Source organism: Dermacentor andersoni, chromosome 6 (assembly GCF_023375885.2).
Source record: "Dermacentor andersoni chromosome 6, qqDerAnde1_hic_scaffold, whole genome shotgun sequence".
Lineage (NCBI taxonomy): Eukaryota > Metazoa > Arthropoda > Arachnida > Ixodida > Ixodidae > Dermacentor > Dermacentor andersoni.
In genome coordinates this window covers 171,802,756-171,817,820 of record NC_092819.1, presented here as the reverse complement: position 1 = coordinate 171,817,820, position 15,065 = coordinate 171,802,756, and the positions used below count along the sequence as shown (strand labels likewise).

Genomic DNA, 15,065 nt, shown 5'->3' with positions numbered 1-15,065 from the left:
TGTGCTGATAAAAGGACCCGAAAGTATTCGGCACAACGTAAAATGCGAAGATATTCACCAACCGAGAATAGTAGGATGTGTCCAGCTTCCAGAAGCGTTGGATTTCATAGATCGCAAGATTAACCGGCTATGGATCGAGATAAGAGACGATTAAAGTATTGCGGGAAAGAAAGCAGGGAATAGACTGATAGAACTGGAGGCATCTAACACAGCTAAAAAGCTTCCCAAAGCCGTCGCCGAGCATTTCAACCAATCAGGTCATAACTTTGATGAACTTAACCTCAACATCTTACAGTCAAATTTCCGTTATTAATGAGAAAGAAAATACGGTAGAACCATACCTCATCCGTAAGTTCAAGGCATCGCAACAAATAGGAATAAACATTTCCAAGGAAGCTTTAGAATCTGTTCGCTAAGCTAAATTTCAAGCCATAGGCAACAACACTTAGTTTGGTTTCTTAGCGTCTTTTGTTTTTGTTTTTCTTTTTTTTCTTGTTTCCGTTTTCTTTCTTTTTATTTATTTATTTACACCATTTCAGCATTTTCTTTTTTTTGTTTCACGACACCGCTTTCTGCCACGCCTTCTATGATCTCTTTCAGAGACACGATAGCACACAACCACCAGCGAAACAGGTGATAGGGAGGGCTGTTGCTGTGCACGCCGTTTACAAGCCGGCTTACACAAGGGCGTTGGCACGTGATTGACGGATGGCCGTGTCCCTGACCTTGTGCACAGCACTCCTTTATTCTCAATTCGACACCCTCGCCGCTAACACACCTCCACTCGTTTCCCCACCCACCCCACCTATATATACTGTGGCGAGGAAAGCATATGTCGCCTTAAAGACGATAAGTCCACTGGTCTAAACGTTGGCTCCTGCTTTCACTTTGTACTCGTCTTGCTCATCGTCTTGAGTTTCCATCTCCCGCCCTCCCCATGTTTTCCCTGAATATATTGATAGAGATTTAAAATATGAAAGCTAAGATCGGCATCAGATAGGCAAAAGGCAAGGTGCGAGAGACGCATCAATACCAGAATAAATCAAGCAGGACAGGTGACTATTTGCCCTCACCCAGGTTCAAAGGCGATGCTAATAAACATTATCATCATCATCGTCAGCTGTCACTGACCTCGCGAGGACTGCAAACATGCCTCCACCAAAGAAGGAGAGCGTTATTTCTACGTCATGCGCCAGAACAGCGAGGCAGCGCAGCCCTAATGTAACGGAAGACGAGAAGCAAGAACGCCTAACTCACAAACCCTCAAATAAAGAGCAACTATATATAGCTTCGAACCACAACAATTCCCCTTACGTGTGATATTGTTGTAAAGTTCTTACTTTACCTAGTGTTTGTTTTGTAGCACATTTTGTTTCCTCTGTACAGATTTACAGCATTACAGTTTTCCCGTACATATTGTTCCTGTACGTTTTCCTATACTTACGGACGACGATATCGTACACTGCAAAAAAGATTTCTTCAGTTTGCGTTGAAAGTTGAAGGTAAAACGTTGTCGGACAATTTTCCGTAAATGAAAAACGGGGTTTCTGTAAACCGTACAGCCCGTAAAAATAATTTTCATTAAATGGAAAACGGTCAGCTCCGTAGCTGTGATCACGGCACCACCCGTATTTTGCAAGTAAAAAAAAAAAAAGACGGTGAGTTCCATAAAGCGGAAATTCTGTAAATTGAGCCCCGTACTTGTGATTAGAGTACATGCCCGTACTTTGGTAATGAGGAAATGTGAACGTGAAAAGCGGTAAGACCGTAGTAGGGAAAGTTATGCACATAAAAGACACAAAAAGACGGGAAATAAAATTGGAAACGCCACCCTTTTCATTCTTCTTGTGTCCATGTTTTCTGTGCTTGCATTTCCATACCATGAATCTATACAAACTTGCTCAATTTAATTTCCTTCATTTTGAGGCGTGCAAATGCTGCTTGCAAAGTTCCTGTTTGGTGAATTATAATGCTGGTGTATATCTGCAGCCAAATTCTTCTGTTCATTGGAATAAGTTATCTAGGGCGACACACAAACCAAGTTGTACATTAACACGTGGATAACTCGCAACAATTAAGATATTGCTGGAAACGGGTCAGAAATCAAAGCACATGGGACATACACCACACCGAGCGTTCTGTTTGCACGTTTCCTCTTAGTGGCATTGCCTTCTGCACCGCATATTCTTCGTGTTAGTGTTGTCATGTTGCACTTGGGTTCTGCACACGACATGTACACTGCATACATAAATATTCGTGTCCAAGAAACAACAAGCCACTTGAATCTGAACAAACCTATGTTTATCGTGCTTTACTGAAAAAAAAAACTTCCGTGACTAGACACTAGATATGGATTGACTAGCGGAAGGATTGGTTGAGAATTGGAATGACTTGCTGCTTGCAGATGCCTTCGGCTTTGCCTGAAAAGAAAGAAACACCAACCGATTAAGTCTCTTAAATTATTACGACCATCAGCGCCATTGTTACTCTGATAAAAAAATAACTGCCTTCTCATTCCCAACTGTAATTGCAAATGTTCTTGGCAAAAGAAATGGTTCAGACTCAGCCATGTTGATATAAAGTCATTGATAGCCTTATAGCATAAAAAGCATCAAATGGATAGGACCCAAGTCAATTGATCGTTTGCTTCGAACAGGCAACGATATCACGTGCATATATGACATTCAGAGATTACATTTCCCGCATTTAGGTAGAGCTGCCATGGCCACATACTGCAGACCATAGCTTTCAAGTTTCACTGGTCCATTAAAGAGCCTTGCTGATTTTACTGTTTCTATAAACGATGAAGCACTCTTGAAACAAGCTCAAAAAACGCGTCTTGTTTAATTCCGATGCAGCACAAGCAAGCCGAAGATACTGTCTAGCTGACATGCTGGTAAAATAGCAACAATACAAAGAAACCATGCTTGTCCCACAATTGTCACAAAACCTGTCAGCCCCTTTCAGATATGGTTTGTTGTACCACGAAAGAAGTATCAATGCATAATATTCTTTTTACCTAGGCAGTGAAAATTGCAAGCTATTGCCGTCAATGGGCATCAAAATACCCTCCCCACCTTCTTGAAAAGCTATAGTACTGCAGTGTGTTCACTGAAAATTTGCCCTTTTGTTAGTATGCGTTTTTCGAAGCAACATGTGGCATTTTTGTGGCGTAAAGGCACCTGCAACTATGCCTGCATTCCATACAAGGATCCTGCAGGCAGTAGTGTTTATTCTGTCCATTCCTTGACTTGCAGAGACACAACCAAATAGATAATGCAACATGTTTTCCCAGATTGCATTGCTACATGTGAATGTGCTTAATTCGGGAAATTTTTGAAAGGAATCAAACTTCTAAAAAATTTACAGTAATTTATTAACCTGCCCACACATGAATACTTCCCGTGGATTTGGAGAGGCAATGAGGACAGAGTTGTTTGCTGCAAATTTCTACGACATCAGTGGCAACAAGATGGCCAAATTCTGCGCTGTTAATAAATGCAAAGAAACAACTTTGGCTAATATGTGCGATCTTGCATTTCCAAATTTTTTCTTGTTTATACCGTAGCGGAGATACTCTGTGATAATTAGTTGGAATTAATGCTACTGGCCCACAGCCTAGGACAAAACATTTACAGAGTTGCAGGCACAACACTTTTTGTTTGGGATCTAACCAAAATGACGATTTGATAAAATCCAGGGAAAATGCTTCTAACTAAACAAGTGATTCTATATTGTTTTTCGCAAGGACACCTTTTTTTCTCGAGAAACTACGGTTGATCTTATTGTTGTCAGGCTCTGGCAGCAAAATAAAATTTTTAAACAAAATTAAAAACGGTCACCAGACATATTCAATCGAATTTAACTGAACATTCCCTACTGTCTGCAGTGCACATGTTCTCATTTTAAAGGCCTGCAAGAAAGCGCCAGTTAACTTTCGAGGGCAAGAAGGCAATGGAATATGTTACTTAAGGCGATTAGTAACAGGAGTCCTGGATCAGTAGAAGAAAATTTAAAGACTAAAAACTGGTAGGAACACATATGGCACACACTACTGAGTCGCAATCTACCGCTTACCATTATTCTTAAAAAGTACCATCATTGCATTGTCGTAAAACTAACCTAAGAGGCTGAAAACTGGCATGTAAAAATGAAGCTTCAGAATTAAAGGCTTGCTCAACAAGCAATGGCACGACAAAAAATTATATTCGTCATAAATTTAAAAGAATGCTGTTGAGTACGGTAAAGAACTAGCCACCACAACCAAATCTGTAAATATGCAAGCATAGGATGGAGTCGGTCAATGCAATCCAGATACCATTGCAGATTACTAGGAAAGGCCTTTGTCCCGCAGGGGACATAATGCATGGGAGAGCACTAGGCGTCTTCGATTATGCATTACTAGATTGTCCGCAAACCGACTGTGGCTTCCGATCTGCCTAGCGCTAACAGAAGAGTGGGTCACAGTCACGTGATCCAGCTGTCGGGAACTGTCCGAGGTTTTGTTTCAAAGCACCGTGATCGGAAGTCACTCTCCTGGCTGCCGTCGTCTGCTTTTAGCTACTTGTAGATAGCGCCCTACTCAGCGAATTCAGTAGCGTGGCCTCCAAAAGGGTGCAGGTTCAGAGGACACGTCCCTGACAAAACCATAAAGCTTGCATAATAAAACCACAGCCTGAGCACATTGAACATGTTTGTAAAGCTCAGTTTACATCGTGCTCTCAGTCTTCGTGCTCCTTCTGTATTTAAGCCAGCTGATTCATTGCCTGCGAAATTTAAGTGTCACTGCCACACTAAACTATGCAAAACCGCGGACGTGGCGCATCACTGTTCACACACAAAGCACACGCCAATATTCTCGCACCTGGTGAGACCGTCTACTGAAGGCCCGACGTGTGTCTAGGACATAGAGCGTCCACGCCGTCTACTAATCCTGTGCGTCCAAAAGCAAACGCTCAAACTTGATAACAGAAGGGATCAACATACATCTCAAGAGAAATCGCCGAAGTTCCCATTATACAGGGTGTCCCACGTAATTTGAGCAAAAAATTAAAAATGTGCAAATGCCATGAAGCTGGACAGAACCAAGGTAGTGCTGTTTGCGGTTGCTTTCAGATACTCAGATTTTTTTTATTCCACCTAATTAGATAGTCAGCATTCATTGATTAATCAATCAACTTCTGATATATTATAGTTAAATTAGAAGTGTTCATGAGAAAATTGTGGAGGAACATGAAAACCTCCCCATGCAGTTTTCTGTTGTTCGAGACGTGCTACAAAGACGTGTTTTCCGAGCATGAAAGAAACCCGCGAATACACGCAAAGTGCCGCGAGGGGCCAGTCGGGCAGGCAATTTTGCGTGTATATTCAGGCTTCTTTCACACTTGGAAAAATATTCTTGAAAGAATACCCAATAAAGTGGACGGGGAAATGGCACCGCGGTAGCTTAATTGGTAGAGCATCGCATGCGAAATGCGAAGGTTGTGGGATCATGCCCACCTGCGGCAAGTTGCTTTTTCATCCACTTTCATTTCCATTAATTTGTCGTTTCTTTATTTCATTTATTAAGCACAAGTAATTTCCCCGATGTTGTCCTTGGTGTGTTTGTTTGTTGTCTTCTCAAGCTATGATTATTAAAAATCAGGCCCCTCGCTTAACTCCCTTTCTTCTCGTTCAAGGACTAAAGCTACAGCAATTAGACCACCCGTGAAAAACTCGCATGATGGCACAGGAAACACCAATGTAACGTAAGCGATAGCTGAGTGCGCGATATTTGCTGTCTGGAACACGCAATTTACACAGAAACACACAGCCTCTTTCAGAACACGGCGTCAAGCACTCGCGCAGCTTCTTAAGACAGCCATCGTAGGCTAGCTGGTGGCGTATGTCCGAGCAAATATCTGCGGACAGCTCTGAGAGTCCGCAGACAGCCTGCGACTTCTGAAAGAAATAATGAGATTCTGACAGCTCTCGGACCGGTGGGCCGAGCTTCCGAAGCTGATTGAGAAAATCAGATGCGGGGCAGCAGTCGCAAGCGGCGCGGGACTGTCAGGGACTGACAATCGAAGAGGCCCACTGATGCCTTGTGTCCCAGTCCTACGTAGTGTCTTCGTATTAATCAGCTCAGTCTGCATGGTGAAGATGACTAAATTGACATCTTTCTTGAAGACTTTGCATTGTGTCCTACTCAATCAAGTTTTCTTTAAAGCCTGCAATGAATGACGTGAATTCTGCCACGATGCCAAGGCTTATGTCTCTTGTTAGTGCTCTGAAGACAAACCTCTTCCGAAAACATTGGCTCTAGAGACAGCCGTCTTTCGAAAACCATTTATATGTTCTTAGAAGTGAGAATATTGCGACAATCTTTTCAGGGAATTATGTAATATGATGACCAACTTGTTTCGTAAAACTTCATAAGTATACCTGACCTTGGACTCACTTGTGCATGTAAGTAAATATTAATAAATTGTAGCTGTGAGCACGAACAGACGGGAGAAGGCTAGACAGCGCGAGCGCAGGCTGTCTTTTGTTTAAATGCACGCACACACAAACATATATATATATATATATATACATATATATATATATATATATATATATATATATATATAAGGCCTATTTGTCCTGCGTAGTTGCAGCTGCACGTCAGCGGGATGTTGCAAACAACCGCATATTTTGTGAACTGTTCCATGTGCCTCCTGCTTCACTTTGCGTCAAGGAGTGGTGGTATGATTCACATTTCTTCACCCAGATTGCTTGACATGACAAATAAATGTTCTAACTCTACCAACAATCTTTTTGAGACTATGGCTGACCTCGTCAATGTGATATGCCAATGGTCACCCCACTGTAGGCCAATGCTAGACCTGGGTCTAGAGGTTCTCCTCCACTTGGTGATGTCTCGCCTTGTTGAGGAGGCCATTCGGGGCTCATGTGACAGAGCTTCGCAGCAAAAGAGTGAGATGATATGAAAGGCAGAATACCCTCCTTAAAACATGGGATAGAGATCCAGTACACATGACACTCGCCAAAGAAACACTGAGGTCCAGAAATGGGAGATAGTGATAGTGCAGTGGTAGTTTTCCCGCTTCCAGGAACTCATCCAGCACAGTAGACAAGACAGAAAACAACTCACTCGACTAATTTAGTAGTCTTACTTGACGGAAAGTTTCCAGAGAAGCAGAATACATTTACTACGCTGGTTCTCACAGTAGCTAGTGCTTTACGATTAGTTGACAGTGTTCTCTACAGTGAAAAGTCCCTATTAAAGCGGTTGAGCCGCTTTTAATGTCTCCTACACAGTGCCGCGTATGTTCAAGTAAGCAGAACTGCTACTGAAAGATATGCTCCGCTATCTGGGCCCGAACATTTTCTGTAATGAGGATCGTGCTAAAGCTATGTCCCGCACTCAAAGGCGTTTTGGCCGTTCCTATTAGCGCACTTGAACATTGAAGCATGTTGTTGCTACAGGAAGACCAGAGAGCACTCTCAACACCTGGCACCACCCCGAAGTGGAGGGGAGCTTCCATAATCAAGTACAATGTTTGCTTTTAAGAGTGCGTTCACACTGCCTTTTGGCATGCGTCAACACGAAGCATTTAATGGATTTGAACGTGGGTGACATCTCAGGTCAAGGAAGGCAAGGCCTACGACTGTTATGCTATCTGTACACAAAGGCAGCCGTCAGTTCTAGCAAACTTCTGGGAGAGTTGAAACTACCTTATTATTTTCAGCGCCAAGCAATCTGGATACGTACAAAATTGTTAGCCGGACCAGGCCATGACGTGAAGTTTGCATCAAGAAGTATGTGCTGGAGTTCATAGGAAGTACGGTTGATGCTGTTTACAACATCCCACTGTCCTGCAGCAGCAATTGTGTAGGACAAACAGGCCGACGACTCAAGGGTTATCTTACAAAATCTGCATAAACCCTTGACACAACCTTGTAGGAGCAAAGTAGCAACTGATGCTTCTTTGTGCAGTTGTAGACCAAATTTTTAGTGATGTATCCTCGTGACACATTTTAAAAGCCTACACAACTTGCAGAATAGCTCCCACTATACTAGCGTGTCTTGATTTAATCTGCTTGGCAAATTAAAGTATTCAGATCAATTGCAGGAGCGTTCTCAATTGGCCTCCTTGGTACATGTTTAGAAGGGAATCAAACAAGGCTACAGACAGGACGAAGGGAATGTTGCTCTGTCTGTCGCCGTCACTTCGTACTAGCACTAGCACTTTTCGTTTCCTTTTTAATACTCATCTATATTGGTCGTCTGACCACGCGACACAGCTGCAAGCTCAGGCTATAAAGTTGCATTGTTACGTTGCCTTCCAATGTCGAACTCAAGTAATTATGTCGCCGCACATTCACCTATTATACTTAGCTCAGCACTAGCTCAGAGTGAGCTTACTAGTGGCTAACCTTAGTTACCATGGAGCCCATGCATGACAGTGCTAGTGATCAGTATGCAGTGTTTTTGCATACTCATTAAGGCGACACTAAACAATCATTTTATTGGTGCAGGTTTTATCTGTTGCCTCAAATCCTGAATTCTGGCACTATTGGAGTTTTTCAAACACCACTCATGTGTGCACCGAAGTCGCGTCTGAAAGAATATCAATTTAAAGTCGACGTGCTCGTGCTCAAAATTACTCGCATTGGCCTCGTCATTCCGCCAAAATTTGCAGTCATTGTCCATTAAGACTGCACATGTAAGACCGATATACAACAGAATGGCACAGCTTAACAGAGCAAAGAGCACCACTCGACAGATGGCTGTGGCACACAGGTATTGCGAGCAGGCCCTCATGGCTGAGAAAGTTCGCAAAAACTGGCACACAGACATACTTCACTGCGGCAATAGCTGCAATTGAAATACTAATATCACGTATTTTCAGACCGGTTGTCCACAGTAAAGCAAAAACATTTTCATATAGAATTACATCCTTGCACATAAGCTTGTCGCCGATTTACTGATTGCTGTGGTATCGCTTGGTATTGTCAATGATATTATTCCACATTTAAAAAAAGGCTTCACGAAGCACCTTCTATTCGGAAAAACAGCAGACATTTTGTTATGGATAACAACAAGCATTTTAAAATAATTATTCTAGTGATGCATATATGCTGAAAATTAGTCTATGCAACTAGAGACGGTCAGTATTAGAACCAGCCTTTAACATCAGGGTTGAGAGGTCTGATTTGTTCTTACACTAGTTTGAAACATTTACAACTTTAGATTGTCCATTATATACTTTTGGCCACCGCTGTTCTGTGTAAAGGTTACGTTAAAGATGACTTATGAGATGCATTTTCTTTACAATTACGGCCGCGTATGGGCAGATGTTACGTGGAAATCCACTCCCAGAATACGTGAAATAGTAACGTAATGCGTCAGAAGATTGATCGTCAGCCTTGTAGCTGCCACAACTAAAAACAAAAAGAAAAAATGCGAGAAACATCTGATGCAGATTGCCAGCTACCAAATCAATCCATTTCTTCTGCAGCGACCCTTAATGGGTATCAGGCGGATACGTTCAATTGCGACCGAGCACGATTGCTCTCGCTCGATCCCAAGTTAATGGGTACCGTGTTACGTCAGCGTTACCTAACACTGCAGATGGCACGAGGTTACTACAGCAAGCACGTTACACCGTCCTTGCATTGTAATGTACGAGCATACGGATTCAACGTGCTCTATGAGGTCTTCATACACAAGCAACCTTTAAACTCCGGACAAACAATCTTTCAATTCCGAGTATGAACACAGCGATTACGCACGCCTAGCCTGGACACTGCGTCATAAGCTTAAGGAAAAATATTATTGGCTAAGAATTTCGCTGTGATGCAATGCGTCGCCGAATACGGCTAACATAGCGTTACACCGCATCGAGAGAGATTGCTCCAACAACACAGCACAACACTGTGCAAACTGGAATGCTAATGTAAGTAAACCAGCTGCCACATACAGCCAAGAACGGACTGCTACAGACTTCAGCGACGCTGATATTGCCTGCGCTTCTCAATGTATACTCTATATGAAATCAGCACAACAAATGCTACACCATAGAGAAAGAAATACAACAAGAGCGGACACTCCCATAGAGCCCAGCGGCCGAATTGACTCTAGCGCACCAAGCCGTCGGCGTTAATACCTGAACCACACTTGCGGTTTCGGTTTTGTGCGCGCGCTTTTTAAATTATAGCTGGTACGAGTCACGCCGCCAGCGCTGTTTTTTTTTTTTTTGCTTGTACAGCTCAACCGCGCGCGGTCCTCCTGCGCACTCGTTTTATTATGACGTAAAATTGTTTGCGAACGATCTATGCAAGCCTCCATCGAATACGGATGTATGGATGGATGGATGGAATAACTTTACTGGAAGGTCCTGTGAGCTACGGGGTGCAAGGCCCCATAGTGCGGGCTACTGCCACGTTGAGACCGGGAGTTTTAACTCCCTGGCCGCATCGTGGTCTCGCTGGACGGCCCAGAGCTGCGCCGCCAGGTCCGTGCTACATAATGCTTCTTGTAGCATGGCAGAGTCTTGATCCTTGTTTACGTGGGTCCGACCACACGGCCAGAGCAAGTCATGTACGTCTAGTGGGCTAAGGCAATTTTCGCAATATGATGATGTGTATAGCTCAGTCATGTAGTGATGTAGTCTGTTCTGCGTGGGGTATGTGTTCGTTTGAAGCATTCTGAACGTTAGTGCTTGAGGCCTGGTGAGCTTATTGTGAGGTGTGCTGTATATTCTGCGGTCTAGATAAAATGGCTTTGTGATCTCGTCGTATGTGGAGGAAGGATCCCGATTCCCGCAGGGATGGTCACGAGCAGAATAGGTGGTGTCGCGGAGGTTCAGGCCTCGCGCGCTCCTGTGAGCCATCTCATTGAGATTGGGAGGGGCGTCCTCGATCTCTCCGAGGTGTGCCGGGAACCAGCAGATGTAGTGATGCGGCAGCGGTGCGGATGTATTAACTATGTATAGTGCTTGTCTTGCAAGGGCTCCTTTCTGAAAGGCTTTGACGGCCGAGCGCGCTGTCGATGTGTGTGGTGGTCGGGTCTGTGAGCGCGAGTGCGATGGCGACCTGTTCTGCCATCTCGGACGTGTGGGTCTTGACTGTGAGAGCGTTTGTTCCTTGAACTTGCTTATTGGCCGCGGTGGCAACGAAGGCCTTCCTGGACGGGTACTGTGCCGCGTCTACGAAACAGGCTAGGATCTTCTTATCACGTATTTCACGCAGGATGAACGATCCGTGTGCCAGCCCTTGGTTGATGGTGCTAGGGGTTCATGCTCTGCGGGAGTGGGCGAACCGCGTAGGAGTTGAGTGTGCCCATCGGAATGCTTTGGTATAGATTCTAGACTGCTGTGATGTCATGACCTAGCTTAAGTAGGATTTCATTCCCCGGTTTTGTTCCAAAAAGTCTTGTGAATTGTGCCCGTTCTTGAGCTTCGGTGATTTTTTCAAGTGTATGGTGCACCGCCAGTTGCAGCAGGAGCTCTTTTCCCGTACTCTCGGGGAAGCTCAGCGCTAGTTTGATTGCCTTCCTCAGTTGCACATTGAGTTTGTCCTCCGCTACCTTCCATCTGTGCATGGCCGCCTCGTACATGAAGTGGCATAGCGCGAAGGCGTCTGTGAGCTTGAGGACATTTTCTTCCTTAAGGCTGTGTTTGTTTGCTACGCGCCGTACGAGATTCAAGGCATTTTTCGACTTGGTCACGATCTTCTCCATTGTCTCGGCGTTAGAGCCGTTGCTCTCCACGAGCATGCCGAGGACTCTGATTTTTCTGTCGTGCGGAATGGTTCCTCAGTCTTTTGTTCTGAGAATAATGGCGTGTGTGTCTCTGATTTCGCTCCTTGGCTTGGTACCAGTTCTCGATGGTTTGTAGACGAGGAGCTCCGACTTCGCGGGCGAACATCGCAGGCCCGTGAGAGCGAGGTATTCCTCGATCGCGTCGATCGCTTGCTGTCGAGCGTTCTCAATTGATCACAGGCTACCTCCGGGAATCCAGAGCGTTACATCATCTGCGTATATGGTGTATTTGACGTTCTCAATTTGATCCAGTCTCTTGCCTAGGCCGGCTAGCGCAAGCTTAAAAAGCGTTGGAGAGATGACAGGACCTTGCAGGGTGCCCTTAGCTGCCCAGTTTGTATTTCTGGGACTTGATTTCCCCTAGACGCAGGGCGGCCGTTCTGTCCCTCAGGAACAATTTTATATAAGCGTAGAATCTAGTGCCGAGGCCGAGCTTAATGTTCGCGTCGAGTATGTAGTCATGTGATAACTTATCGCAGGCCTTTTCGGGGTCTAGCCCAAGGATTACTCTCGCGTCTCTCGTGTCTGCGTGAATGATCTCATGTTTGAGGAGCTTCCTGGCGTCTTGGGTGGATAGCCAAAGTATAAAGCCGATCATTGTTGCAGGGTAGATACCTTTTCCTTCGAGATGTTTTGAAAGCATGTTCAGGACCGCGTGCTCGGCTACCTTGCCGGCGCAAGACATCAGGGAGATCATCTTTATGAAATTGCACGTGGCACATCGAATATGTGCCACGTGCAATTTCAATGGACGCAAGACACCTTGTAAAATGGGGAAATGTTTATTTGACTCCTTGTCAATGCTCGTTGCGGGCTTTTTGTGCATTCATCCAACGTTGTGGCACCGCGTAAGCAGCAGTAGTTTCCGTAGGAAGCTCCACCAGACGACGTCAGCTGAAAAAATTAAATTACAAGCAAGTGTCATTCTGGTATTCACATCTTAGAATAATGCGTATAGAGGCGAAACATGCGAAAGTGGTGAATGGGCGGCATTGCCAACAAAAGCAGTTCTCTCTTACACACACGGCCTAGAAAATGCCCAGCTTATCCCAAACAATACCGTACATACCAGGAAAACATTCTATTTCCAAGCATTCCCCTCTGCCCGGACCTTATTTGCTGCATTTTAATAGCACGAATACACGGGCTACTGGGCGTTTCCGTAACTTGGCTACAACGGGCGCGATAATACGCTACGAATACACAGAGGTGGCCGCAACACAGGCTATCAACCAGACCATGCTGGACGCTCGCAGAATCTCTTCTACTCGCACTCAAGAGAAATGCGTGGGTGCCGTTAAGAAGAGAGAATTTTCAACTTAACAGTTCCTGGCGTTTGGGCTCCTTGGCGTTATATCTTGCGCGTTATGCCCGCGCAAGCAACACACTCTGGTGTTCTCACTCTCGACAATTGGTCGTCACGTTTTCGACAAGCGTGAATACCGCAAGAAGGCTTAAATTGTTGCGGGGTCACAAAAATTGTCCCAAACTTGTCGAAGTAAGACTGGGTACGCGCTAAACTAGCTTTGTCACCACGGCCGAGCTGCTTTTGCGCTAACCGCGTCACAGCGCCAGGCACACCCACTGCGCTCGAAAGGTACCCCCTGCCCCCAAGTAGCGAAATTAGTAACAATAATGTTGGCTCTCACAGAAAGCGCGAAAACTTGCCGCAGTAAGATTCAGTACACGTGAAACTGCGTCACAGCACCCTGTGGGACTAGCCTGCCCGAAAAATACCGAAATGAGTTAAAATATTATTGGGGCTTATATAAATTTTCGCAACCATCTGCGAGTACGATTCCTTAATCAAAATTAACTGCGCCACGATGGCCGCGCTGTTTTTCGTTAACTTCATCACAAGTGTAGCCTAGGTGCCGTGCCGTAAGCCTAATTGCTTGAAATGCGTCGCAGACAGTTCAACAAAATTTCTCACCTTGCCGTAGTCTAATAGTGTAGTGGCGCCATTTCGAAGTTCTGAACGAACGCAAGAATTCGCCGGGGCATACCAAACCAGGCTAAATCCAACAACAGAAAAACAGGCAGACGGGTGACCGAACAGGCCAACGCTCAGATGCGCGGCCGGTCTCGCTCGCTTCGGCGGTGTGGCTGACGAATGCATGTACGTTGCTCGTCATTCGCCGATTCGCCTGTCGCTATGTAGCGGAAGTAAGCTGCAAAGTTCAATTTAATTTATACGCAGATATTTTCGCTTTTGCCGGGAAAGAATTAAATAAATGACACAATTTCTGTTAACCTCATTTCACATTCTCTTCTTATTCGATGCTCGCGGCAGCAAACGGTCGGCGTTAATACTAGCGTGACGTATTTCCTGTTGCCAGTTTTCGCCGAGTGTCCACTCTTGTTATATTTCTTTCTCTATCGCTACGCCCTTTATCACAGACTCGCAATGTCGCGGCTCTATGAATCTTCATCGCCAAGCAGGAATGCCTTTACCACACAATTGAGCCCGTCACCAGCAATCGCGGTGCATTACGCACGCGCCACGTGCACTAAGAACGAAAAACGCATCACCCACCTGTATAGCAATCCATCGTCGATGCCTTCCTATTCTCAGAGTGAAATCCTAAATGTAACAGGAGTACCACCTCCGCACACCACCATTTGCAACCGCGGTCCATTTTGCACTGTTGTGCCGGAGAAATGCAACCCGTCGTGATGAAGGGTGGTAAGCAGCGCCACTGCTAAAGCCTCTTTCCAGTGTATGTGTGTGTATTTGCGATTTGCCTATGAATAATGTTGAAACAGCGTTACCTATGGTAATATTATGTAACTGTCAGTGAGAGTGGGCAGTGTCTTTTCTTTATATTCTTTGTGTGTTGATTTTTCGCTCTCAACATGTTTAGTTACTCTCAATATGAAAAGCGGATGGCTCTCCGTATTTCATAAACAGAGCTCACGTCCGTTTTTTTTACGTAGACTGCCGCCGTGTTTCATGAAACAGAACGGTCTACGTAACTTTTACATAAGGTTTGACCGTAACATTACGAAATTTTTTTACAGTGTAGACCATCCGCGGCGCCTGTGGGAGGCAGCCGTAGGAATGCTTGCCGGTGGAAAAAGTACGAGCGCGTTCCCAGCCAAGTACTCGGCTAATGCGGGGCCTTAACACGTGGCGCATTGCGCGGGTGATTCTGCATGCTAATAACTGCTATTGAATGTTATATTAGAAAAGTGCAGGGACGGGGAAGGGAATCTACGAGATTTTGCTGTGCCCGCAGATTTCGAGGGAATTTGC

At 44.9% G+C, this 15,065-nt stretch overlaps 1 protein-coding gene across 1 annotated transcript in view; it reads left to right on the top strand.

The window, feature by feature from the left end:
• LOC126523437 (luciferin 4-monooxygenase-like) overlaps positions 1 to 15,065 on the top strand; it is a 245,123-nt gene that overhangs the window by 229,367 nt on the left and 691 nt on the right. The gene's annotated exons all lie outside the window — the stretch shown is intronic.